Source organism: Halichoerus grypus, chromosome 8 (genome assembly GCF_964656455.1).
Source record: "Halichoerus grypus chromosome 8, mHalGry1.hap1.1, whole genome shotgun sequence".
NCBI classification, from domain to species: domain Eukaryota; kingdom Metazoa; phylum Chordata; class Mammalia; order Carnivora; family Phocidae; genus Halichoerus; species Halichoerus grypus.
Window position 1 is genome coordinate 86,525,784 of NC_135719.1, and position 27,686 is coordinate 86,553,469.

The 27,686-nt window shown below is 35.9% G+C and overlaps 1 long non-coding RNA gene and 1 other non-coding gene across 11 annotated transcripts in view; one reads left to right on the plus strand and one right to left on the minus strand.

Annotated features, from left to right (window-relative positions):
• The window catches only part of LOC118530243 (uncharacterized), a 449,173-nt gene that overhangs the window by 347,396 nt on the left and 74,091 nt on the right, over positions 1–27,686 (minus strand). For all 10 annotated transcript variants that reach the window (XR_013440655.1, XR_013440652.1, XR_013440653.1 and 7 more), the window contains one exon: positions 497–672. This is a non-coding gene — a long non-coding RNA (uncharacterized LOC118530243). The remainder of the gene's footprint in view (positions 1–496; positions 673–27,686) is intronic.
• On the plus strand, positions 13,145–13,251 carry LOC118530261 (U6 spliceosomal RNA). The gene has a single exon (XR_004914548.1). It is a non-coding gene; the product is annotated as a U6 spliceosomal RNA (small nuclear RNA).

The window sequence follows — 27,686 nt, forward strand, 5'->3', positions numbered from 1 at the left end:
AATGGAGAGGAATAAGTGATTTTTCAAGAGCTTTTTAGGATGTAGACTCAATCTCCTTGTTTGGCTTTTTTTTAGGAGGTATACTCAACAGGATTTGGTAGCCAGTAGATACAGGCGGGTGACAGAGGCGGGGGCCCTCATTTCTGATATAGGCGCTGTTTGAAGGACTACAGCATGATATAGACATTCAAATCCAGAATGGGGTGGTGGCAGTAGGGGTAGGGAAGTTGCAAAGAAGGTGTTACAGTATGAGAAGCACGTGAAAAGGCGGTAGAGGAAAATCTCTACAATTTTGCATGGAACTACACAGCTCTAAGAGGAACAATTTTTCATGTCATGTGACTAAGTAGGATGAATAATTATGTGATTTACTCTTTCAGGGATTACTTCTAATTTTATTTCAATAATATTTGTTCCTATATAAATTTGATTGATATAGTTAATTGCCAGTAAGGTTTAGACAGAACTCAGATCTGGTACTACAATGAAAACTCACCATTATTCCCTGTGTTGATCTCTTCAAATAATCCCATTTCTGTCAAACCAACCAACAAATTAATTATTCTCCAAAAAGTATGGAAACCATGGTTTTCTCTACTTCTCCCCTTTTATTCCAGTCCTATTGTTTCACCTTTTTAATATCTCTCATATCCAGAAGACTCCAAAATAATCCTGAAAGACACAAAAGTAGAAGTAAATGAACGAAAAAACATACTATGTTATTTGATGGGAAGACTTAACAACATAAATACATCAACACAATAAAATATCGTTAGGGTTTTATTTTCCTTAAAGCTAAACGGAGTTCACTTGGAAAAATAAAATATAAAAAGGTAGCAGTAACCCTGAAATAAAAGATAACTCTGAAAAAGAGAAGAATGAGAATAACCTATCCCTAGAAGATACTGGCCCACATTATAAAGCTTCTGCAGTTAAAACAGTATGGAATCCAGGCATGGAGAAACAAGTGACCTAACACAAAAAGAGAAAATATTTACAGTGACTTTAAAATACAATTTGTCTGTATATCCTTAGTTGAATATATTCGGACGTCCAAAAAAATAACTAACCATACATTATGAGGATTTATATTATAGGGAGCAGTGTTGTATTGCTACTATAAGACTGTTGTCTTTGTACTAAAGGAGAAAGAAAATAAGGTTTTATATGATTATCATGGAAAACCAGGAGTGTTGGCATGAGAAAAACAGAAAACAAATATAAGATCAATAAGGTTAGGTAATAACCATGTACACCTGAATTTGAATTAGAACTCACAACAAACTCATAAATTTTTTTTAATGATTTTATTTATTTATTTGAGAGAGAGAGAGAACATGAGAAGGGGGAGAGAGGCAATAGGGGAAGACGGAGAAGTAGATTCCCAGCTGAGGAAGGAGCCTGATACGGAACTTGATTCCAGGACCCTGAGAGCATGACCAGAGCTGAAGGCAGACACCCAGCCGACTGAGCCAGCGAGGTGCCCCACATTTGTAGTCTTTAACTACCATTTCACAACACAAGTAATAAAGTCTTCTTGGAGAATGGGTGATTCTGAGTGTTGGGTAGAAAATTTAAAAGATGATCCTGGAACATCTTGTCATGTAAGGGAGTTAGAAAGCTCTCAAAGTCCACCAAGGTTGTATCAAAAAGACGCAGAAGTCAATTTAAAGAGGTTCCCAATCAGACAAAGATAGGACAATCTGAACATTAATAAGGATAATTGCAATAGATTGAAATGCATCAAATATATTTTAACATGAGTTTATGATAATTTTTTAAAGTAAAGAAAGAAACCCATTATACCCTATAACACACACACACACACACACACACACACACACACACACAGAAACAGGCAAATACTATGTGTCCCCTGATAGTACACAGCACAACCTATAAACAAGTCTTGTCAAAAAAAAAAAAATCTAAATCTGTTCAAGCTTTTAAATTTAACCACCATTTTGTGGGGAATACAGGAGACAGAAGAACATTATAAATATTACCATGAGTATGAAATCAGCAAATATTGTCTCTGTCATTTTAATAAAGTTCAAGATTAAAAAAGAAATGTAAGATGAAATTAAAGATTACAAATATTTAAGAAACATCATTAACTAATTACACTAAAAGGACCTTATTTGGATACTGATTCAAAGAAATGAATTATAAAAAAACTCATATAAAAATTAGAAACTTGACCACTAAGAACATATTTGGGATTGTGAAGAAATTATTAATTATTTGGGTATGATAATGGTATTATGGTTACGTTCACTAATGAGTCCTTATATTTTAGAAATTCATACTCAAATATATGTAAGTTAAAGGTATTGATGATTGACTTCAAAAAACCTAGAGGTAAAGAGATAGGTAGGAAGAGAGATAAAATAAGATTGGTCATGAATTGATCCTTTTGAAGCTCAGTGGTGAATATATGGGGGTTCATTATATTATTCCATCTACTTTTTTATTTTTTAGTTTTTCATAATAAAAGGTAAGAAAAAAAATCTCATATTATTTCCTCCTCTTTTCTCACATAAGGTTCTCTTTTTTCCCCTAAAATATTGCCATAGTAACTGGTCTTATCAACATGAATTTTCATCTCTAAGATGAAACCAGAACATGCTCATTAGATTCATCCTCTAAAAATTCTAAAAAACAACGTTCCACAAGTAGCTACTTTGCTCAAAATTTGTAATTGATTTTCCACTTTCCTTGAAATAAGTGATCGTAAGTCTATTCAAAATAAACCATCATTAGTTTGACATCAAAGACACCTTATAATCTGTTTCCATCCAATTCTCTGAACACTTCCTTTACTTCCCTTTATAAACTTGATGCTTTAGTCAAAGTATTTGTCCACATGTCTGCTTGTCCTTAAAACAGATGTGGGAACTCCACCTCCACTTTTGCTCTTACTATGCTGTCTGAGTAGTTGCCCTTCCTTTATATTTATCTTAATTTGTTCCTTCCTTGAAGGCCTATTCAAGTCTCACCTCCTCCATGTAGCTTTTCCTAAAGACTTTTCAACTATGCTCAACTCTCTTATTTGAACTCTGGCAGCAATTACTTTCCTATAACTCATTTTATCACATGCTACTCCACATGGCTAATGTATTTCAATGCATATACTCTACCCTCTTTAATGTCAGGGAGTATGTCAGATTTCTCTGTACTCAAGAACACACTGCAGAGCCTTATACGGAGTAATTGCTCAATAAATGTGTTCATGTTGTTGCTGTCACTGCTGCCATTATTACTGATGGTGGTGGCAGTAGTGATGATAATCATAAAGGAAGTTCATTTCATGATAATTACCAGAATTCCAAAATGTCTTCACTGAGATGACCTTGGACCTAAAGATTTATGGCTGAGTTGGGGAGTATTGATTCATAAAACCAAATATTCAACTTCTGTATGGCCCCAGAAGTCTATTCCCTATATCCCAATAACTTAGTACTGCCAATTAAAATGGTTTAAACACATAAACAAAACAAAAAAAAAACAAAACAAAACCCTATTTCCAAAATTTGTCATTGACTTTTTACTCCTTAAAGAATTACAAATGTCTTGATATAGGATTAGAGGTTTACAATCTGGCTTAAAATCCAAAATCAAATTTCATTCTCATTATTTCCCTAGATGTACTCTGCTTCAATTAAAATAGTCTAATTTCAAATAGTCTCATTTCTCTTCTCCATATTTTCATTAAACTTCCTTAGTTTAGAGCTTCATAATTTCTTGGATTGTCTCAATTCCTTTTCTAATCCACCACCTGGCTTCCAGTCATGTTCCCTTCCAGTTCATTCCCCACCCACCCTCCACTGAAGCCCAAGAAGGATTTATCCTGCTTAAAATTCTTCTATTACTATCTTAGCTATGAAAGCTAAATGCCTTAACGTGGTGTACAAGACCCTTTATGATATTCATTTTCATTACTTCAAATGCCTGCTATATGCTAGAGGCTGACCGCAGAGTGGCAAATACTCTATGGTCCATCCCCATGAGTTTATTGTCTAGTGAGGGAAAAGGGGAAGAAATCAACGCACATACATGTGTGATGAAAACCAAGAGCTATGATAGAAAGGAATAAATAATGCCATGGGAAAGAAATTTAGGGAGATCTCATTTAGATTGATCAGAAAAGATCTTCCAGCTGAAGTACCATTTAAGTTGTTTCCTTCATGTGGGAAAAAGTTACTAAGAGTTTGAGAAATCTCTGAGGTTAGAAAGAGCAGTGAAGTTATAAGATATACCATCTTTTTATGTTTAATATCTACTTGATATAATATTTTATAGGAAAATGATAGTAAGATCTCTATATAAATTATGATAACCCTTTGTATTATACACTGTAAATATTTTTCTATTCTTCTGTGGATCCTTTGTCTTTATAAATATTTTTTTCCATCAGAAGTTTAAAATTTAAGCAGTCTTCCATAGGTCTATGGCTTTGTGCTACCCGCTTTGCTTTAACACAAGATTATCAATATTCAGAGATATTGTCTTTTCTACTTTTATAGTTATACTTTTAAAATGTAATACTTTAATCCATCTGATTTTATTTTTCATAGATATGACAGGGGAACACCCTGTTGTTTTCTAAGTGGTTAGCCATTTATTGAATAATAATAAGCTCTAGTATTCATAGTGCTTTACTATGAGCCAGAAACTCTGCCAAATGCTTTGCATTTATTATTACCTCTGTTAATTCTTACAATCCAACAAGGTAGGTAGTGTTATGCTCTCCAACATTCAGATAAAGAAGGTGAAGAACAGTTAAGTGATTTGCTCAAGGTAATACAGCTATTAAACAGAAGAGCTAAAATTAGAACCAAGAGGTATGACCCGAGAATCTATTCTCCTCATAATTACTTTATACTGACTTCCAAAATCCTTGTCTTGCTCATAGATTTGAAAGGTCTCTTTTTTCATATAACAAATTTCTGTTATATATATTTAAATATGCTTCTACTTGAACTATTTCTGGGCTTTACATACATATTTATATATGTGCTTATACATGTGATAATATTAAGGTGAATAAAAGATTAGTGATTAGTTCCTTTTGTTCCATGTTTCTATGCTTCTATTAATTGATTCATTTAACCAAATTATTTTTGAAGGCCAAAATGTGTACACTACCTGTATGCTAAAAGTTATCTCTCTTCAGCTTATCTGCTATTTCTCTCTGTATTTTCTCACCATTTTCTATGCCCAATTTGACTGTAGAATTTGATCTAATAATATGAAACCTCAAAGAAAATGGTCACATTTTTATAACTTTTGTAGTAAGAACATTCATGTAATATAAGAAGAGATTAGTTTCTAATTGCTATCTGCTATTCTGATGTATTATAGTTCTATGATATTGAAGACATTGAAAAATTAGAAAAAACATTCTCTTAGTTTTACAGTCTCTGCTATTAAAACACAAGTACAATGTATTATTTGCTCTCACAGTGTGTTACACATAAAGCTCAGCTGTAATTCAGAAGAACATAATATATGGTGATGCATCATGATCTCTTGAGATATTCTTTAAGAGGAGCATCATTTCAATGTTTCTCCATAGGGTATTGAATTTCCATAGGCTCCATTTTTCCTTCCTTAGCAGAGCTGTTGTATTAATCAGAATTGCCACCTGCTCTATTATAGACTCCTTCAAATGACTTCTTTCAACTTAATATACTTATATTAGATGAAGCTATCAGTGAATTATTGGGACACATTCCCTGCTCTCTTCATTGCAAACTAACACTGAATTGGCCACTTAAGGAAACTGCATTAACTCTTTCAGACCACCAGGGTGCCATTTAGGGCCTTCATGTAACATTTTCCTTAAACTAAGTCATCATGATGTCATTTAATCATTTTAGAACACTGAAATAGATATTTATGAGATGGCCCCTCATAGTCGTCTGAAAGAGTTAGCGTAGGTCTCCATAGCCTATGACCTACTCTAAAGCCAAGTGACATGAACTTAGTATGCCAGTGATTTCCCAGTCCTGGCTATGGTTCTCAGAGATAATATAAAACATTCAACAATGGAAAGGGAATCAGTTAAAAATCCACTACCTAGCTCAATGAAAATTATTCATTGACAAATTATTCTTATTCTCTCTTCATGCCATTCCTGTTTCCAATGCACAACCCTAGTCTGGTTCAGGCCTATTAGCTGGTTGTCTATTCTTACCGGATGATATTTACCTGAGTGAAATTGTCACAAATTATAGAATCACAGAGCTGGAAGTTACTTATAGGAACTATCTGGTAAAAAATGGAATTTTCCAGGTAGAATTATTGTTAAACTATCTTAGATGAATAAGAAATTATCCTCCACATTTTCTTTCACCAATAGATATTATTTTATATTGAGATAAAATCCTTTCTTGTATCTTATTGAACATGTTCGGTTTTAGAGAAAATATCACCTAGCTATTCTCTGTAGAAATTTCTCTACTAAGTAAAAATCTTTTGACCTAATCTTGTAAGATCTGTGAAATTGTCAGAATATAATATTTTTATAGTCCTTAGCACAACCTACAGGAGATGTGTGGGAAACTGTTTATATTGTCACTTTTTGTGACACCTTAATGAGGTGAATGTTCTAGAAATTGGAAAAAAAATACATGAAAGAAAATGTTCCACTGCGTTAGAATAAAATTAGCCTTTAAAAAAATTCTCTAAATTTCCATTTCCGTATCTATTATCTGCCTATTTTTAACTGATTCAAATTCCCAGATATGCATTTATTTATCGATTCTATGCAGAACTTTTATATAATGCAAGGAATGAGATTATACCTTGTGATGTCATGTTGCTGTATTTAACAGATACCTCAAATTGTAGTCATTCCCACATCTCTGTTCAGAAATTCCATGAATCCAAAGCAAGTTAGTGGAACTTGAAGAAAAGCAGTATTTTAGATTAGGGAAAGCAAGGTTTTCCAATCTTTATGGGGAAAGAAAAATTCAGGTTTAATTTGATTTATGTTCATAATTTTCTAGAACATTTTCTTATTAGACTTCTATATATAAAAACAGTACTTACTGTTACATTCCCCATCTTCATCTGCAAGTAGGAGAGTGTCCTTTAGGCTTAAAGCTCCATTCAAAATGCCATGCTAACTATAAAAACGGGTTTGTTTGCACTTATATACTTAGCTCCTTATTCAGGCCATTGTGTGTTTTACACATCGCATAACCGAGATCTATATTCTGAGTGCTCGAGGCAGTCTTATGTGGGTTTGTCTCTGAGCCAGATTTATCTTCGTATTTCCCATTATAGCCTGAAAGAACCGTATTAAGGAAGCCTTTCTTTTCAGTTCCCACTTGTGATTGCTAACATATCAAATTTATTCCTTCGTAATCCAGATCATTTTCCAGCAGCTTTGAGGCCTGTATGTAGTAGTTTGTTAGAGAGCTCATAGTAACCCTACACTGACAGACCAAAAAGCCCTTCGACTGTCACTTTATGTCATTAACAATTTTCTAAAGCCATTACAGATGGGATGGACTGATTAGAACTGAGGAGGGAGGATCTTTTTCCCAGCCAGAAATATCCCTTGAGACCTTCACGCCGTGTGAAGTTTCTAGTGATTAATGGGAGAAAAAGAAGGCCGCCTGTCCCACAGTTGCCATAGACTTTATTTGGGAAAGAGCTTATTTATATTTGGTGGGCTCTCTGGATAACTAAACATTAACTGGCTAGCTTAAAATACAGATAGAGCAATAGATTACAAATGATATAATACATGTTAGCTTTAGGTCCTGATGTTGGATTTTCTCTCCTTGTTTGAGTATAGCGATTATAATTTAATGTAAGCATTGCTCCAAGATGAAAGTGTTTATCTTCTCCTGGCCTTTTCCCTCTTCTTCTGCTGTTTTATTTCTGTAAATGAAAGCTACAGCTGGAATATTGTTTTACTGCAAATCTCACACCAGCACTGTCAGTTGTGATGTGACACCAGAGATTCTTATCTGTAGGTTGGGTTGGAATTATTAAACATTCTCACATTGTGCAAAGTGTTGGGGATGAACAGCAGTGCAGTGAGGTGCATCCAACACTTCTGTCTTCCCCACCTGATCCTTGAAATATGACTCCTTTAAAGGGCTAATGTTCACTTTCTATAGCTTTATATAGAGAAGTGACAGTACTCAAGAAGTAACATGAACTGAAAATTATAGCAACTTCCCATCCCTCTGTCTTAATGCATGCTTTCAAAAGCAATCTTAATGGTAGACCTTATTTGAAAAGAAAACATTTGGCCATTTGTGATTAAGAACAATGAGATTTTTATGAAGAAAAATTGCTTGTAGACCAAATATTGGAAAATATTTACATTTACTTTTTCACTTCTTTTTTCAAATAACCTTTCCTATGACTATGATACCAAAGCAAAACATTTTATCAAATTAAAGTGAGAACTGAGCCTCATGCTTTTCTTTCACAGAAATTATTATTAAAACTGTGCAAACACATGTGCTCTTACATTATTGCAGGTACACACCATAATTATATATTATTTGCCATCTTGCTAATGCTTAACAAGATGTGGAATTTTCATCTTCAAAGCAGTCCATAAATGTTAATCACTGTGACACTTCTGGAAGACTAGGAAGAAATAGTACCTACAATGTAAAGATAAGGAGACAGAAGAAGCAAGATTAAGTGATTTGTCCAGGAGTACTTATTTGGCTTTGACACTCCAGGGTTCCAGCTTTGAGAGAACATAAAATCCATTTCTCAGAGTCTTGACTTCAAATATACATTAAGGCTCCTGGGTCACTAAGATGCTCACTTCAAAGTTACCTTTATATTCTGTTGAGAGATAGTTTCAAAAGTTGTGTAGGACAAATCTGAGCTGTGAGATAATATTTAGGCTATGTATATTTTCCTAGAAAACACAAAATATGTTTCCTGTGTACTTAGTTTGATTGAAATAGGGATATATAGCTAAAGTGCTATATGAAATAGGACTCTTTGGTTGTTAAGTCCCAGAAAGCAACTGGATTAGTTCAGTTACAATTGATCAAATGGTTCCAGGAAATATACAGGATGTCCAGTTACACCTGAGAAGCAGATAAACCATGAATACATTTTTAGTGTGAGTTTATCCCAAATATGCCAATATCATTATATATGTGTTATTGAAGTCTAACTGGACATCCTGTATTTTTATTTGCTAAACCTGGCAACCCTAATCGAAAGCCAATTTAAACAAGCTTAGGCACATATGGGAATTATTGGCTCAGAAAACCTAAGAAAGGTTTAAACAAATAAAGGGTAAAAAGGTCAAAGATGCAGCTAGTCAGTTTCTCCCCTCATTGTGCTTCACTTGTTGGCTTCATAGTCTTGTACTGCAGACTTGCATTAGTGGGAAAAAATGCTTGAATTTATTGAGTTTTATATTTGAAAAATTTGCCAGTGGTGAGAAAATGGTCTAATGCTCTTCTTACTTACAGATCCAGAAATACTAAGGAAGGGCTGTGATTGGTCTAGACCTAGCCAAGTGCCAATCTCTGCAGTAGTCGACTATAGTCATTGCATAGGGTTTATAGAAAAAAAATAGCACCTTCCACAGAAACTATATAAGTAGAGTAAGACTGAGAAGCAGAGAAAAGGAACAAAAAGAGCTCTAAAAAGACCAGGCTGCTCCCAGATGAAATGGGGTTTTTTTTGGCAGGCAAAGAGTAGGCTACAAACACATATATACAATACAAATTAGTTCAAACAAAGCAGGAATTTTATTGAAAGGATGCAATACTATCTTAAAGAACACACAGGGGCAAGATATCCAGGCACTATAGAAGACCTGGACAGTCAACAGGAAGGCCATTAGGACACATTGTCTGCATCTCCTGTTTGTCATTTCTTCTCTTTCGATTTTTATTACTTAATCTCTACTGACTGTTCTGACCATTTCTGGTCCAGGTAGTCACAGATAAATATCAGTACATATTGCATAGCTGCTGGAGGTACATCTCATAGATAGCATGGCTTGGAACAGGGGGATATTTGAGAAAGTTTAGTGACCTATTTATATTCTGATATTTTGAAATAAAGACAGCATTACTACTTATTTTATTTAGTTCTAGGCCCCAGGAGAAAGTATATATTTTCATCCTCTATTATTTCCTTTTCCAAATTAACCATACTCTTGGGATAACCATTCTTAGGGAAAACATGTAACTTAGTCATATTGATCCACAGTACTACAATGATCCATAGATCACTGAATATACAATCTGGGTTGTCACATTCTATGAATTCTACAAGCAGGGGTTCCATACACTTACCAACGAAATAACAATTTCTTTTAAGCTAATTGCCGAAAGGTTTTACTCTAAAAAGAACATTCTAACTAAGATGCATTTGTCATGTATACTTATAGAATATGATGAATTTGTGGCATGAACAGCTTGTCTCACTGACTTAATACTGACAAACATTCAATTTGAAATTTGAAGAGGTAATGGTGGTAGTTACTAGGAAATGAAAAGCTTCAAAGCTTCACATTTTCTTGGCATGACCTCTACAACAGCATCTGTTCTTATCTTTTTTTAAAAATTTTTGAGTAATACTAGGAAGTTGCTAGACCAGATGAACTTCCTATGACCTATTTAGTAGACCCAAACAATTAGCCAATGGTTATTCAATCACTCCTATGAGTAGATTTATGCTAGACAAGTAGAATATCATGACCTTTTGATTTATTTTATATAACTTTCCATATACACTTCTCTTGACAATGCCTGGCACATAGTGAGAGACGATGATGGTCTGAAACAAGGCTTTGCATAAGATACAGAGATGATGTGCTGCTATTTTCCATTGTCCCCAGTTCCAGTCACTAGACAGTCTTCACCTCTGGACTTGGAAGGGCTACACTTTTAGACTCTATGTTCCTAACAGTCAGGAACGATAAGTAAATCTTCGGAGTGAGTGGGTGTGATCATCTAAGGATGTATAAGAAATGAGAAGACTAGAAGGTGGAGTTCTGAGGTACACCTGTGTATGATGAGTATACGGAGGAAGAGGAATCCACAAAGGAGACTGAGATTTAGACTTTTAGGTGGTGAGAACACTAAGAGAAAATGGGACCAAGAGAAATCACAGAACTGACAAGAAGAAATATCAAGAAGGGATGAATGAACAGCATCAAATGGAACAAAGGGAATACTGGAAAGGATCTGTTGAATTTGTCGGGTCAGAAGTCAACAATGTCATTACTGAGAGCAGTTTCAGTGGAGTGATGAGGAAAGAAATCAGAACACAGCATATTAAAAAGAATAGGAGGTAGGAAAGTTTAGAGAATGAGTATCAACTACTCTTTTAAAAAGGTTGCATATGGCCAAACTAAGTATAAACACAAATTTTGCATATTCTAATATGACCTAGAAATTCCATAAGCTTAAGAATACTTTAATTAAAAAAATTCACCAATGACCTGATTAAGACTCTATGTAATTGTTCCTAGAAACAAAAAGGCAATTGCTATTCCTCAGCTGTTCTTTTTTCTTTTGTAATGATACCACTTATTTCTTAGTCATTTCCAAAGCACTTACCTGGAAAGTCAATCCAGCAAAGGGAAGAAAAGAGAAATTATGTATCTGAATTTTCTCCCTTTTCAACAAGTCATTTACTGACATTTAAAAATTTTCCCCACATCCCAAAGTAGAAGATATATTGTGTCAGCATGTTGTGTTCAGTTAATATGGATTATAGAAAAATAATCTGTCAACAGCTGGTTCTGTCATTGCTTTCTTACTAAGGATGTTGCTATAGATTACCAAAATGAAAGGAAATTATAGGCAGAAGTTTATATTATTCTGTCTTTGTTTTGGTAACTTTAGCATTCCCCTCCTAGTCTGTTTTATACTTTTCTAAAGTAGTTATGCTTTCTCTAAACCCATCTTCCTGGAGGCCCTGTCTAAAGCACTGGTGAAGAAAGATCCGATAAACTTATTCACACTAACAAATGATGGCAAAAGCAGTCTAATGTGTTACCTCTCCCAAGATGGATGCATATGCAAGAAATAAAGTCCAGTAATTAATTTCAATTTGAAGAATTTTAGTTGTATAGGACGATGAAGCATCACAGCTACACATGGTCCTACCAAAATACCACAAATAGGATTTACCTTTCCTAAACATAAGGCAAATATTACATTGTGTTTTCAGCTAAAAGAACATATACCTTCAGGAAATAGATATCTATGATGGAAGGGCAAGTTCATTTTTGTTGATATTTTAGAAATATTTTCAATGAGATAATCACTAGATTTTCATTTAGATATATGCAATGACACAGTTGAAGATTTCAAAGGAGTTTGTGTACCAGGTTGACTTTTGACATTGTCACAGTTCCACGGCTGTTCTTGTGAACATGTGAGAGCATTTCCGAGAAAACGGTGGAGACTTCTAAATTAAAGGTTCTTCAGTGTGGATCAGGTTATCACCTAACTAACATTTTCAAGGTTTCTACGTCCTTTAGGTGAATGGCAGATCTTGACTGGTAGCCACAAGACAGCTCATGAACATGATTACAAAAAAACAATTTGCCTTAGTCAGATACAGACTTTCAGTAATAGTGTTCTCTTGGCTTAATAAAATCAAGCACCACTTACAATCAGTACTTCACTTTGCTTTTTTTCTATCATATAGCATATTGGTTGTTCTGTTGTTATAGTAGACATCTGCATAGGTGTTCATTTGTACTCTCCCACTGTGTAAGTACTCAAATTCTCAAGCTTCTAGCTATAAAATAGTTACACAAAATGTAGTATGAATTTTTGTAAGCCAGTAGGCATCATCATTACTTAATGTAACAAACCTTTATATCCCCAATATAATTTTCTTTTTTTTTAAAGATTTTATTTATTTATTTGACAGAAAGAGAGAGAGAGCAAGCATAAGCAGAGGGAGCAGCAGAAGGAGAGGGAGAAGCAGGCTCTCCACTGAGCAGGGAGCACAATGCGGGGCTTGATCCCAGGGTCCTGGGATCATGACCTGAGCTGAAGGCAGACGCTCAACCGAATGAGCCACCCAAGTGTCCCATATCATTTTGTTTTGACTCATATTCGTATGCATTGAAAAAGTCTTCTTTCAATTTAAGTGTTGAACATTATCATCAAAACTGCTCGCTTCAGCAGCACATATACTAAAATTGGAATGATATAGAAAAGATTAGAATGGTCCCTTCACAAGGATAACACACAAATTCTTGAAGTATTCTATATCTAAAAAAAAAAAAAAGTTCACTGAGAAACATGAGCCACATAAGCTAAAAACTAGCCTCGGTCTTGAAAAATCATATAAAGGATTTATGAAATGTACAGACCATAGGAAATTATTTTCAAATAATGACAGGTTTGATTACAATTTAATCAATAATGATATAATATGTAACTTAGAAATTTTTACTGATGAAAAGTTTGTCATTCTATTATTCTGTTAGTAAACCATCTTGATTGAACATCTTTGGGATCTTCAAAAGAACAGAGTAAGATTTAGATTTGTCTTTTAAATTTTTTCAAATATCATTCTCCTCTTAAATTATTCTCATGCTACAGCTAACCACTACATACTTAAAGTTGAACAGAAGTATACTAAGTTGGACTTGTACATAATAAAAAGATTTTTATTATTGATTTAAGGAATGATGAAATACATTTGGAAAAACTAATTATTTCATGAAGCATTACTTATAGACTACCAGTATGAAGCCCATTAAGTTCCTCTCCTTTTTTACTTCCTTAATTTTTTTTGTTCTTTCTACCCCTCTTCTACTTAACTTTTCTCTCTTCGGAAGACAGATTGTCAAGACATCAAAGTAAGGGTCTCCTAGGATTGCCTGTACTTCTGAAAGCTCAGTCGTCTCTGCTATATCTTTGACTTCCTTGTGTTTTTTTGTGTCATCAGGACTGGAGATATGTGATGGTAGAAATCTAGTTCAAAAGCCAAAGAATGGTTAAATAAATTGGGTGGCATAGATATTTGAGAAGACAGGTAAGCACTTGATATTACATAGGCTTTTTCATGACAGGAAAACCTTACTTCGTCAACTTCACAATTAAACAACAAGATAACTCTTAATGCACTTCAAAACACATTCCTAACTTGAGAATCACAGTGGAAAGGCATTGCCTTTTCTCCAGGGCTATAGGGAAATTGTGCAGGGGGATCTGAATGGAGGAAGGGGTATGGAGTTAGTGGGATTGAACATTATGCAAGCAATGAATGTACCTACTAACAAGGGGAATTTAGAATGATCTTTGATTAAAGGTAGTGCCTTTTTAGATGTATGTCTGATTGTCTACAATGCTTGGAAGAAAAATTTCCTATTGCTCCTTGTGTTTACTATATGGCAATTTTTAGAAGTTACCAATGGAAGATTTTAGAATCCAAACAAGTAGCTTTAAGAAATTAGAGTGGTTTATATGATGTATAAAATCACAGAATAAGGGCGCCTGGGTGGCTCAGTTGGTTGGGCGACTGCCTTCGGCTCAGGTCATGATCCTGGAGTCCCTGGATCGAGTCCCGCATCGGGCTCCCTGCTCGGCGGGGAGTCTGCTTCTCCCTCTGACCCTCCCCCCTCTCATGTACTCTCTCTCTCTCATTCTCTCTCTCTCAAATAAATAAATAAAATCTTTAAAAAAAAAAAAATAAATAAATAAAGTTTAAAAAAAAAAAAAATCACAGAATAATATCCCACAAAGATTTAGGAATATTTATTATTTGTCAGGCTCATAATGTGGCTTATATTGAGTATGGATCATTTTACTATACTATGATAACATATATAATAATTTTATAATTGTGGCTTTGGATTTCAGAGGGGAGGGTAACTATCTCAGGTTTAACTCTTATTTTTGGGAAATGAAGATGAAGTGCATTTGAAGCATCCCTAGGTGTGTTATCTCTGCATGGTTCTAAACAACTGGAAATCCACTTAGGAGAGAGGCCATGACAGAATGAAGGTGTAATCTCCAATGCCATTGCAGCTATTTACTCATATCACTGGGCCTGGTAAGGAGGGTACCAGGATATTTTCAGAGGAGGAAATACTGCCAATATCTGCCTCTGACTTAATAAGGGGTAAACCCTACATGGTGTATGTTTCTAGGATCAGGTAGAGCCTTTTGGGGTTTACCTAAGTTAGATAAATATATCTACATCCATGTCTCTATCTGTCTAGCTTAGAGATATAATTACACAGGGGATATTTGTTAACAATCAGGCTAGTATTTACCCAGGATTCAGTCTAATTTGGAAGACATCAAGCTTTTTTCCACTCCTATAAACCTCATTTTCAGAACTGGGAAGAGTAATTGCTTCCATTTGTCCACTGATCCTGATCTTCTCAAAATTCTTCTCAAAGTCTTGGGCACTCTTTCAACTCAAACAAAATTTGATTAGGGAAACTTTTTCAAGTGTTTGGTAGTATTACTATACTAATCCAATTTAGGAACATCCATCCAAAATACAAAGTTTAGAAAGGAATGAGTTAAATCTAATTGTTTTGCTTCTATTCACCCATCTTGGTTTTATTTTGTTATGTTTTGCTTTGTTTTTTGAAAACTAATCTACCTTCAATAAATAGCCAATAACTATGTGTCAATTGAATAGAAGAAAAACATACTGGTCAGTGGCCTACCCAACAATATATGCTGTTTGCCACCTAGAGAGTCACATGTACTAAAATGTACTAAAGAGACTGTACGGGATATAACTAAAATGAATCCATTGTAAGATTTCATACCAAGCCCAGGGTGTTCTGGGGCCGTTATCTGAACAGCCTTGAGGAGTGGTCATTGATACAGGTGGCTACAGAAACAACTACTCGCAACGCATTTGGACAACGAGCTTTAATAAATTTTTCAGTATTAAATTTTTTTTATTCTGTTATGTTAATCACCATACATTACATCATTAGTTTTTGATGTAGTGTTCCATGATTCATTGTTTGCGTATAACACCCAGTGCTCCATTCAGTACGTGCCCACTTTAATACCCATCACCAGGCTAACCCATCCCCCCCCCAGAGCCCTCAGTTTGTTTCTCAGAGTCCATTTTCTCTCATGACATATCAGTGTTAAATTTAATAAATTTATTTTAGAGACTGGAGACAGCAGTGGGCCACCTGAGACACTTAGAGAAATCATAAGCAACCAGTTAAGTAAGGTAATAGATCTTAAATACGAGATTAAAAATGCCTTGCTATTATGACCTAAAACATCAAAGATGTTTTGTCAGTTGTAGTTAGTTAAAAGGATATTACCATTTCTCAACATTTCATTTATTCTTAATCACTGGCAAAATGTCTGGCCTTTCACTGATAGATTTAGGCAACAGAACAAGGGTTTTTTTATACATATTAGCAAGCTACATTTATACTCAGGGACCTATAATATATATGAGATATATCTCTTAAAGCCATTCACTGCAAAGTAGATAATTGTATAAAAACTTATCAGGACTTGGTTTACCCATTGGTAAAATGGAACTAAAAACAATTTATTTCAAAGGGTTATCTGGAAATTACATGAGATGAAAGAGTAAAATGTTTAACATACCTTGCACAAAGCAAGCTTTCAATAGATTTTAGTTATCATTAGTAAATGAGATTTCTCTTTAGTTACTAGTATAGTTTGGAAAATTCAACTATATTTACATAGTAGTCACTTAAATGATACTCATTATTCTGAATGACCTTTTCTTTGTTACAACCTCTAACCAATTTAGCAAAACTATAAAATTCCCCAAATTAATCTGGGAGTAAGTAATAGTTTCCCCTTCTTACTTGTCCAAAATAGTAATGGTAAGAAACCATTCTTCTAAACCCTATTTTACACCAATGCATGTCTGTGAACTTCCCTCTTTGACTATTTCAGAAGCTTCTCTTAAGTCATTATAGCAAGTCCATCCATGCTTCAATTCAGCACAGCAAATATCTAGTGAGTGTTTACTATATTAAAAGCATGAGTAAAATAGGAACCCTGTCGTCAGAGTTTATAAACAGTGTATAATTTATATTATAAAGCTGAGCATTTTAGTTAAAGTGAGTCAGCAAACTTTGAAATGCCTGCCTCTATACTGTTATCAGCAACCATTAAGTTTAGATCAAATTTAGTTGTTGCTAACCTTAAGAGAAATATAGCCCATCTTTTCAGATACCATGTGTCCTTATTACCATATTTACAGATGAAGGAACTGAAACAATGAGGGTCAAGTGAGTTACTCCATGATTAATGAAGCAAAAAGTAGAACTCATTGTCTCCTCATATGTTTAACCAAGAACTCTAGAGATAGTAAATGGTGAACAATTTAAATTAAATGGAAATGTTAAAATTTATTGGAGCAATTTTGAGGCAGGTATTCTAGTTAATAAAGGATGCCCAGAAGCAATTTTAGTTATGTGTAGTACTCGTTATACTCTAAGAATGGTATAGTTTGCTTCAAACAATGATTAAAAAATAGAAATAGTATCCATCAACAGATATATTTTCTTTGTGAATTTACTGACAAAAAAAGGTGCAGGTGGCACCCCAAATAAGAGACTGGCATGGACCAGTATCTTCTCTGTGAAAATGACTAATGTATTACTACACTTCTGCCAAAACTTACATAAAGAGACTGCTGAAAATGATCATATCATTATCAGCTAGTGTTCCCAATTGTTCACTGTTTGTATCACATATGGATCCTCTGAAATGCAGAACTCCTACCTAAAGAAATCCTAATATCGTTATAAAACATGAACTTCTGCATGTTTTTAAAATGTTTTAAGAAAACTGTATTTGTTCTACAATAAACAGACATAGTTCCCCAGGTTCAGTTAAAAAAAAAAAAAACAGTGCAAAAAATAAATGAGATTCAAGTTTCAAAAGCTGTATTTGGAAAGCCAAATTAGAATACAAAGAAAATTTGATATAGGGATATAAACCAATAAGCTTTGTTCTTTCGTTTCTTCTATATTTTTAGCTAATAGGCATCTACCAAACATCTAGCACTAACCATTTGGTCATATAGTGTCACTGATTTCTCTTAATTCGAGGCTTTTTCTAAAAAGATCTATTTTTTTTTTTTTTTAAGATTTTATTTATTTATTTGACAGAGAGAGAGAGTTAGCGAGAGCAGGAACACAAGCGAGGGTGGGGGAGAGGGAGAAGCAGGCTTGCCGCCGAGCGGGGAGCCCGATGCGGGGCTTGATCCCAGGACCCCGGGATCATGACCCGAGCTGAAGGCAGACGCTTAACGACTGAGCCACCCAGGTGCCCCTCTATTTTTTTTTTAAATGAGTTTTTTTTTAAGATTTTATTTATTTATTTGACAGAGAGAGACACAGTGAGAGAAGGAACACAAGCAGGGGGAGTGGGAGAGGGAGAAGCAGGCCCCCCCGCGGAGGAGGAATTATTTATTTTAGGGGGGGAGAGAGAAAGAGAGCAGGGAGAGGGGCAGAGGAAGAGAATCTTCAAGCAGACCCCCCACTGAGTGTGGAGCCCAACACAGGGCTCCACGTGGGGATGATCTCACCACCCATGAGATCATGACCTGAGCAAAACCAAGAGTTGATTGCTTAACCAACTGAGCCACACAGGTGCCCCAATTTCTGAAGCTTTAATACAGATTAATTGAATGGGATGGTGCAATGTACCCAATTCTCATAATGTACTCCATGATATTAAAATGGAAAGAATATGAAAAAAAGAGATTAGTCTATATATGTGTAATATATAACACAGTAAGCACTATTTAGCTTCTCAATGCAAAAGTTAGTTGGTTTTTACATGAATATACATAGCTACATAATCAAACAACAAGGAACTGGATAATGATACACATCTACACACACACAGACATACAAGACACACACATACATAGACACATAAACTTTTATATTTCCAACTATAAAATAATAGAAATTGAGACATGGAATACCTTTATATGTAAAATATTTCAAGATAAAAATGATAGTTGGATAGAGTAATTTGAAAAGTAGTCTTGGGAATGGAGGAGGTTGAATAGGTGAAGCACAGAGGATTTTTAGGGCAAGGAAAATATTCTTTATGATATTGTAATGGGGGATATATGACACCGTACATTTGTCAAACCCAAAGGACTTCAAAGCAAAAAGAGTGAAACTTAGCAAATAAAAATTAACAAAAAATTTAGGAAGCCAGGGGATCACAGAATGTGACAAAAAAGATCTAACTATATTACAAAGGTATGAAATAATCTCACTGAAGGAGGTAAAGGAAAAGTGGACCTAAAATAATGGGAAATGAGTGGACTCTGTAATACTAAAAGCAAAAGAAAGTGTGCATAAATACCATAACCTAGCTCATAAAGTTGTTAATGTTAACAGTTCTGAAACCACTATACACGTATGCTGGAATTGAATAATTAAGTAAACGGGTGCTGGATGGTAGGAGCCAGGTTTCTTGCTGTTGGAATGGGAAATGATAAACAAGCAAGAAAAGGCTAGAATGATTCAGGTGGTAATGGAATAGAGTTAAAGACATCAATTTAACTTAATATAGATACAGATGGATATATACATATATATATGGAGATTTTACATGTATATATACATATATATATACATACACACAGAGGAGGGTATAGATAGATTGATATAAATAGAGCATAGGTATGTGTATATACACACAGGTTATACTTTTTTTCCTTTGCTCTGTCAGCTGAAAGGACCTAAAAGTAATGGCATCCCAGTAGCAATGAGTATAACTAGTACCACATCTTGGTTTCTAACACCAGTTTTCAAGGAAAGGGACCAGAGCTGCTTGAAAAAAATGGTTGATTCTAGTACTGGGCAGGAAATATACAAAATGAGGTTTGAGTATATAGTACTGCCAGAGAGGAAGGAAGTGTTAACTAACATGCACACATGTGTACACACACACACACACACACGCACACAAAATGGCGGGGATATGTCAAAGAGACATAGGAGCCAACTGAAAATTCCCAATGGCCAAAATTGGCATAACTTGAACAACAAAATAAATAAAATAGTACTGGATTTTATCCCAAAATCTAAAATAAATATTCATGAATCCATACTGATATATAAATGATTGAATAAAGGGCAATAATAGGCAAATTTCTCATGCAAAAGAATGCCAAATGAATTATGTAGATATTTCATCCTCACAGAAGTGGAGGATAACTCTCCACTTCTTAAGTTGTGGCTTCTCAATGACCTTCTTCCAAAGAAAACAGAACAAATGGAGAAATTTTAAAAAGTTAACAATTCAGTGCAGAAACATGACCAACGCTACCTCATCCAAGTGATCAAAGACAACATCAATAATAATAAATCACGTTGACAGATGTAGCCTTGATGAAAATGGCAATTTACATCTGTGGTCTGCCTCCTAAAATCTCATAACCCCAGCTTAATCACAATAAAATTATCAGACAAATCCTATCTAATGACATTCTACAAAATACCTGACCAGCACTCCTCAAAACTCTCAAAGTCACCAAAATCAAGGGAAGTCTGGGAAATAGTAAAAGTCAAGAAGAGTCCAAGAAGATATGACACCTAAATGTAAGGATCCTGAAAAAGAACAAGATACTAGATAAAATGTAAGCCAATCTGAATAAAGTATGGACTTTAGTTAGTACTGATGTATCAATATCAGTTCATTAATTATGTCAAATACCATACCATTGTAAGATGCTAACTAATAATGAAGTATACTGGGTGTGAGGTATATGGGAACTCTCTGTACTGTCTTTGTAACTTTTTGGTAAATCTAAATCAATTCTAAAATAAAAGTCTGTTTAATGAAAACGTGGTCTTGTGGATGAATTGAATTATGGATGAGCTTTAAAGTGCTGTATTGTTACTGCATAAAATGAATGGAGGGTGCAATTTAATAGATCAGAGCTCAGGAGAAAAGATTTTTATTTGAATATCAACTTGAAACCCCTGTTTAGCTAAGCAAGTCAGGGCTCCAATAAGAGTGGGAGCTGTCACAGTGCCATAGAAGCAGATGGCCATGAATGCACACAACTGGGAAACAAAACCCCAGGACCAGTTGGAAATAATATAGGATTCCCAGTCCAGGATGTCCAAATTGTGACAGACTTTTTGTTTATTTTTTATTTTAGTAAAATCAGTTTATTGAATTAATTTCAAAGGATGTTATAGGTTACAAGCACACCCAATATAGTGATTAGAAAACAGTAAAAACTTCTTACTGGATTGGACTATGGAATTATTTCTGCCTTTATAAGAAAAATAAATACCTGGTTATTTTTAATCACATGCACTCTAGGGTCCTTTTCAGCTCAATCACTTGAAGATTTTAATTTCTAGTATGTAAGACCCTCTATCCATCAAAACATATCACATATTTTAAAAATACTGTTGTGATAAAACTACAATTACCTTAAGGAGAAAGAGCTCACCATTCCAAAATTATAGTAGGGTCCTATCCAGTAGACCTCCCAGTCAACCTCAGTCATCATGTTCTTTGAGTATTAGGCAACTGGTCTGTCTCATTGCTAAGCATATACCTGAGACATATTATACCTACATTCCTGAAGAATTCTAAAATGAGCTTATCATTACCTACATCTTATGGATAACAAAAAAGTCTTATAAATACAACCCCAGTTGCATTATATTTATATCTTTTCCCAAGATATCCTTGCAACTGTCCATTCATATTTCCATTTAAATTATATTATTATGACCTATGGCTAAGTATAATATGACTTTGTATGACTAAGTCATATATACAGATGTCTTTAATTTTCATATCTAGAATATCAAATTCTAAGGCAGCTGACTCAGCCATAACAATTATCAGATTTTTTCAAATGCTTTGCGATTTAAAATATATATATATATTTAAAAATAATCAGTTTTCTGAGGCCCAAGATAAATTGCCACAGGCGCACAAAAATATGTAATAGACCTTAAAAGACTTTCCTATTGTTTACCATTATGATTTACTTTCCTGACAGAACTCTATATATGTTTTCCTCAGAAACACAGCAGGGATACCTTAAATCAGAAAAGTGATACAACACTATGAATTTTCTGAGAAATAACATCGTAGTTAAAAGCATGGGCTCCAGAACCACACTTCCGGCTCTGAAGCTCAAATCCTTCAAACACCTGCTGTGTGACACTGAAGAAGTTACTAAATATCTCTTGCGTCATTTTCTTTATCTGCAAATGCTACCTGGTCATAATTTAACAATATGTTGTTTACCAGTAATGCAGGTAGAAACAATTCAATAGGAGCATGGTGCCTAGCATATAGTAAAGTTTTGTTGAAGGAAGGAATAAGTGAATGAATGAATCATTACTAGTAGAAAAAGAATGAATATCCACAATAGGAAATATGAGCAGAACCAGTAGAAATTGTGAGCGCTAAATGGAACTTTAGCAACTGTAGTGGTAGCAGAAATGTATTGTTAGTGTTGCTCAGTATTGGCCCCAATGGAGCTAATACTGTCAACCTTCTTTCTGGAGATGTATCTGAAATGTTAGCTGTGTTGTTTTCTCAACTTATTTCCATTCAAGATGAAATTTTATCAGCTTCACACCTAATATAGGTGGTTCACAGGCTTTCAGTAAATTTAAGGTAATTTATGATTTCATCTTTCTCAAGTAATTTTCAATCAAGTAAAGTTATCCAACAAGACTGGAAGTTGCACATGGAAACATTTTATTTTAAGGTTTCATTAGTATGCATAAATTCACAGCCCCTCCCAATCTCTATCCATTTTTGCAAGTAATTGAAAAAAGTGACTCAACATATGTGGATACCAGTTTTTAGGTTAGCAAATGGGGCATGGCATTTTAAATGTTTTAAATGTGGAACATTAACTGTGTTATAATTTAATTTCTAATAATGAACCTGATTCTCCTTCCAAAATGAAGATAATATCCTGCGGTAAACATGAAAAACAGGAGGGTGTCATAGAAAGCACATTATAGCATGAGGCAGGACCTCTAGGGGTCTTCTAGTCCCCTTATTCATTACTTATAGGTGATGAATTTTACTTCACTTGGCCTCAGTTTATTCATCTGTAGAACAGGAATGATAATTATGTACCCACACAAAAGCAGCTTAACCAACGCCTTGCATTCACTTACTATCTATTAAGCCTCTACAATGTGCCACATTCAGACTTTTTCCTACTCCTTTGTGAGTTGTACAAGTGCTCACACAGGTGTGAACTGGGCAAGGACCACTGGTGCAATCAATCACAATGGGTGATAAGGGATTATGGCTACTTACTCATGCAGTTTACTTGTACATCTGGTCCTGCTTGGGCTCAATCCCAATGTCCCATTTTCATTTTAGAATGGGTGCTGCTGAGTACATCTGACTTTGGCAGTTCTAACAGAGTCTAGTTTATAGTGGGCATTTCCAGACACCTGGTCACTTGGTGTTTGCTCAAAAGTCAAGCATTTCATCTCTACTAAGGCCCAGTCACATGTCAAGAGCTATTTCTCAAAGAGTATATAATATCTGCTACAGATGGCATGGTGTTCCAGATTCCAGGAGCCCTCAGCTGAATTCTCCCATCAGGCCTTGTCATAATCTCTATACTGCTTCTTTTCCCGATACTGACACTGAACACCTTAAAGTCTGCAGGATCATATGACCCAAGTGGCCAGGCTGAAACAATGCAGAGCTATTTTTGGATCCCAGCTCAACTTAAAGCTAGTAGTTCCCATGTCACCACCCACTATTGCGCTAAAGCAGTACTCTGAAGAGTAGACCTTGATGTATCCAGAAGCCAAAAATGATCTACCAAGGTACTATGTTTTCTTTCTTGTTGTAGGGGATGCAAGATGCAGCAATTTATCTTTTACTTTGGAAGAGATACACTGACACACTGCTGACCACTGTACCCATGAATTTCACAGAAGTAGCAGATCCCTGAAACTGCCTAGAGTTCATTTCCCACTCTTGGAGTATAGGTGTCTTACCAAATTCACCAGCATTCTAGCCACCTCTTGCTCATCCTGTCCAGTCAGAACAATGTCATATTTGTAATGCATCTTTGTGACATTCTGTGTGATTATCATGCATTTCAGATTTCTCTGGACTATATTATGACAGAAGCAGGAAAGTTAACATATCTTAGAGGCAACTGTTTCTGATCTACTTTTCTAAGGGGCATGGAGAGGAATGAATATGCTAAATTACTGGCTGAATACCATGTACTTAAAATCTTAATAATCTGCTTCTGGGGCACCTGGGTGGCTCAGTTGTTATGCGTCTGCCTTTGGCTCAGGTTATGATCCCAGGGTCCTGGGATGGAGTCCCGCATTGGGCTCCCCACTCCGCGGGAAGCCTGCTTCTCCCTGTCCCACTCCCCCTGCTTGTGTTCCCTCTCTCGCTGTGTCTTTCTCTGTCAAATAAATAATAAAATCTTAAAAAAAAATCTTAATAATAATCTGCTTCTAACAGTGATACCACATCGGCCAGAGCAACCATGCCCAAGACTACTACTTGGTTAGGTCTGCATTAGTCTATATATACTCTGCAGGATGGGGTTTTTATAATCCCAAACTAATCAGAAAATAAAAAGAAATATAAGGTAAATATGGCAAAACAAACAGAAACACGATAAAGACTACCTTAAATACAATGATTAGAACTTTAATAGTGGCACTAATCTCCCTCCAACACCTACTATGATAGCTTTTATTCCATAGATCGAGAACCAAATGTTGGTTTTGTTCCAACTGCCAAGTATATCAATTCCAATTATATACACTTGGTAGCTGGGAATGACCACTCAGTGGGTCCACTGACCCAGTGGCTATACTGTGAACTAGATCTTATCCAAGACTCCCTAAAGGCCTGCACTCTAAATGGGGTGTCATAATACTCCATGTTTAAAACCACCATCTGACTCTTTCTTTGGGTCCCCATCATCCCAAAGATGATGATGTTAATGAGCCTACCTCTGTGACTGTCTCCCCAATGGTCAGTCTGGACTGAGAAGGAAAGCCACCACTGAATTTCTTCATGATCTTGATGTCCCTCTTACTGGTATATTCTTGATGGCTTGCATGAATGGTATTTCCTCTGAGTCCTTCTGTGGAACATAGTCCTCTGGTGGGTCCTCCAGCTTTACATAAGACATCCATTCCAGGATACCCAATTCCCTCAGACCCTTTATTCCTTCTTTCATCATCTTTCAAGGCAACTCAGGATTTCTTTCCACTTCGCTAGATGTTGTACACAACTTTTTCTAGGCTTCTGAGGGTCACTTTGGTAACAAGTTTGGGCTATTCGCCTGGGCTTCCTATTAGGATTTTAATCCTCTATCCCAAGAAAGTGCTCCCCAATCAATGAATTCTTCCTATCTAGTTTTACATTCTGGTCCTCTTGACCCCTGTTTTACCCCCCTGGCTCCTGCTGATACATGCTAATGAATTTTTGCAAATCTTTGGTCTTTTCCCTCCTTTATCAGGCCCAGCTGGGTTATGCAGAGATTTAATCCTAGTTAGCACTGTGGCAACCAAGACAGAAGGTGAGACAGCCCCAGAGGAAGGCGCCTGTTAGCCTGTGAAGGAAAGACTTCAGCAGGATCCAGCAGAGGGAAGCTCTAGCTGCTACTAGGGAAGGGAGACCACTTCTGCAAGCCCAAAGAGTCTGTGGGTTCTATAGATTCAATATCATCAAAAGACATAAACCATATGCTCCATTCCATTTTCACAGTACTAGGTTTTCCCCACCACAGCTCTGACCTTTGCTTAACAGACCTGTACTGGCTAAGTATTCAGATGACATCTTCAGGCTGCTGCTCCGTATTTCTGCTGTTCCACTACAGAAGATAAGGGCCTTCTTTATAAGTTACCATGAAAGCTCGCTGGTTATCATGCTAAGTCATTCATCTGTCATTATCATCTATGCAACTTACCATTAACCAACCCACAGTGTTTTGCTGGCATCATTTCCACCATATCTTTCAAACACCTGCATTACTGCACTTGCCAGAGCATTCCCTTCCAGGGACATTTTCCCAGATCACCACTGGTGAAACACTTAGCAACTAAGCAGTCATCTTGTGCCAAGAACTATTCGTGTCCCATCTATCCACTAGACTAGCATCTTCTTGACCCACCAGGTTCTAGGTGAGCTAGTTTCAAATCTTCATCCTACCACAGCCAGAGTTTCTCAAACCACTCCCAGAACTGCTTGGGCGAGTCCAGGTCCTCCAAAAAGCCAATGACAACCCAGAATTAGACACACAAGAAATACCAGCTAGTGAACATGAAAAAGGAGCCAGAGGAGTCTGGGAAAGCTATCAGACTTGTGATGCAGATCTGACACTTCTGAAGGAGAATGGGAAAGAAGGAAATGTGTTTGGAAGAACTTCAGACTGCAGTGGAATTCTAAGGCAGTTCAGCAAGGTGGTGGGAGTCCTGCTGACAAAGTCCAAGTGTTCCCATGTTTCCCAAGAATGGGCCTCTCTTAGTGTCCCCGCCACATTTCTCACTGGCTGAGAACAAGCTGTGGGAGATGCAGGCTCAGGGCAAACACGAGGATGCATTTCAGAGTGTAGCAGCTGAGGCTATGGGTCAGTGATGCTCTGCAGACTGCAATCTAAGAAGTACATTTTCATAGCTGCCACAATAGCTAGCATATATTGGACACATAAAAGATGCCAGTCAACATTCTAAACACATAGTAGGCATTACCTCATTGATTCTTCACAGCAATACTGTAAGACTGTTTTTTTAACTATTCTGTTTTTATAGATGAGGAAACTGAAGCTAAGTGGCTTGCCCAAGTTCACATAGCTATAAAGCAGTAAAAATGGATTCAAACACAAATCTCTCTGAATGCATGGCTAGATGCCTTTAACCACCTGTTTCCTATCTTCAGAGGGCTTAGAACTGGCCAGGTAAAGATACATGGGAATAGACAAACATAATAAAACATAATTGCTCTTGATGCTGATAATTACAAATTGTCTATAAGAAAGATTGCTTCAGTATATCTGGAGGAAATCAGAGAATGCTTTGGTTTATACCTAAAGGAGGAATAGATATTTGTGCAGAAAACAGAGGATTCCAGGGAAACAGGGAATAATGTTGAAGAGGAAAAAGAATGTAGGCGTATCAGAAGGCTAGTTCTAGCATGGACTTAAATATTTTCAAATTATTTGAAGCACCAGCAGTGTCCCAATTCTTCTCAAAGGGTTGAAAAATGAGGAAGCTGTGTTCAACCCAAGCTCCTAGCAGCAGGTAACTTTTTCCACCAGATAAGGTTGAAACAAATAGTGCCAATGCCAAAACAGGTGAAGAGGATGTTGATCACAGCAAATAAAATGCAGACAGGGAGCAGTCAATTGAAAAGTGACATCTAGGGACGTCTGGGTGTCTCAGTGGGTTAAGCGTCTGCCTTCAGTTCAGGCCATGTTCCTGGGGTCCTGGGATCAAGCTGGAATGGGGCTCCCTGATCAGCAGGGAGTCTGCTAAACCCTCTCCCTTTGCCCCTCCCCCCTACGCTTGTGCTCTCTCTCTCTCTCTCTCCTCTCAAATAAATAAATCAAATCTTTATTTTAAAAAAAGGTGACCTCCAAATCAGCAGTGACCGCAGCAGCAGCCCGCTCTCATTCCTAGAGGTAAAAGTAAAGACACCATTTGGAGAGAACGTGGAAAG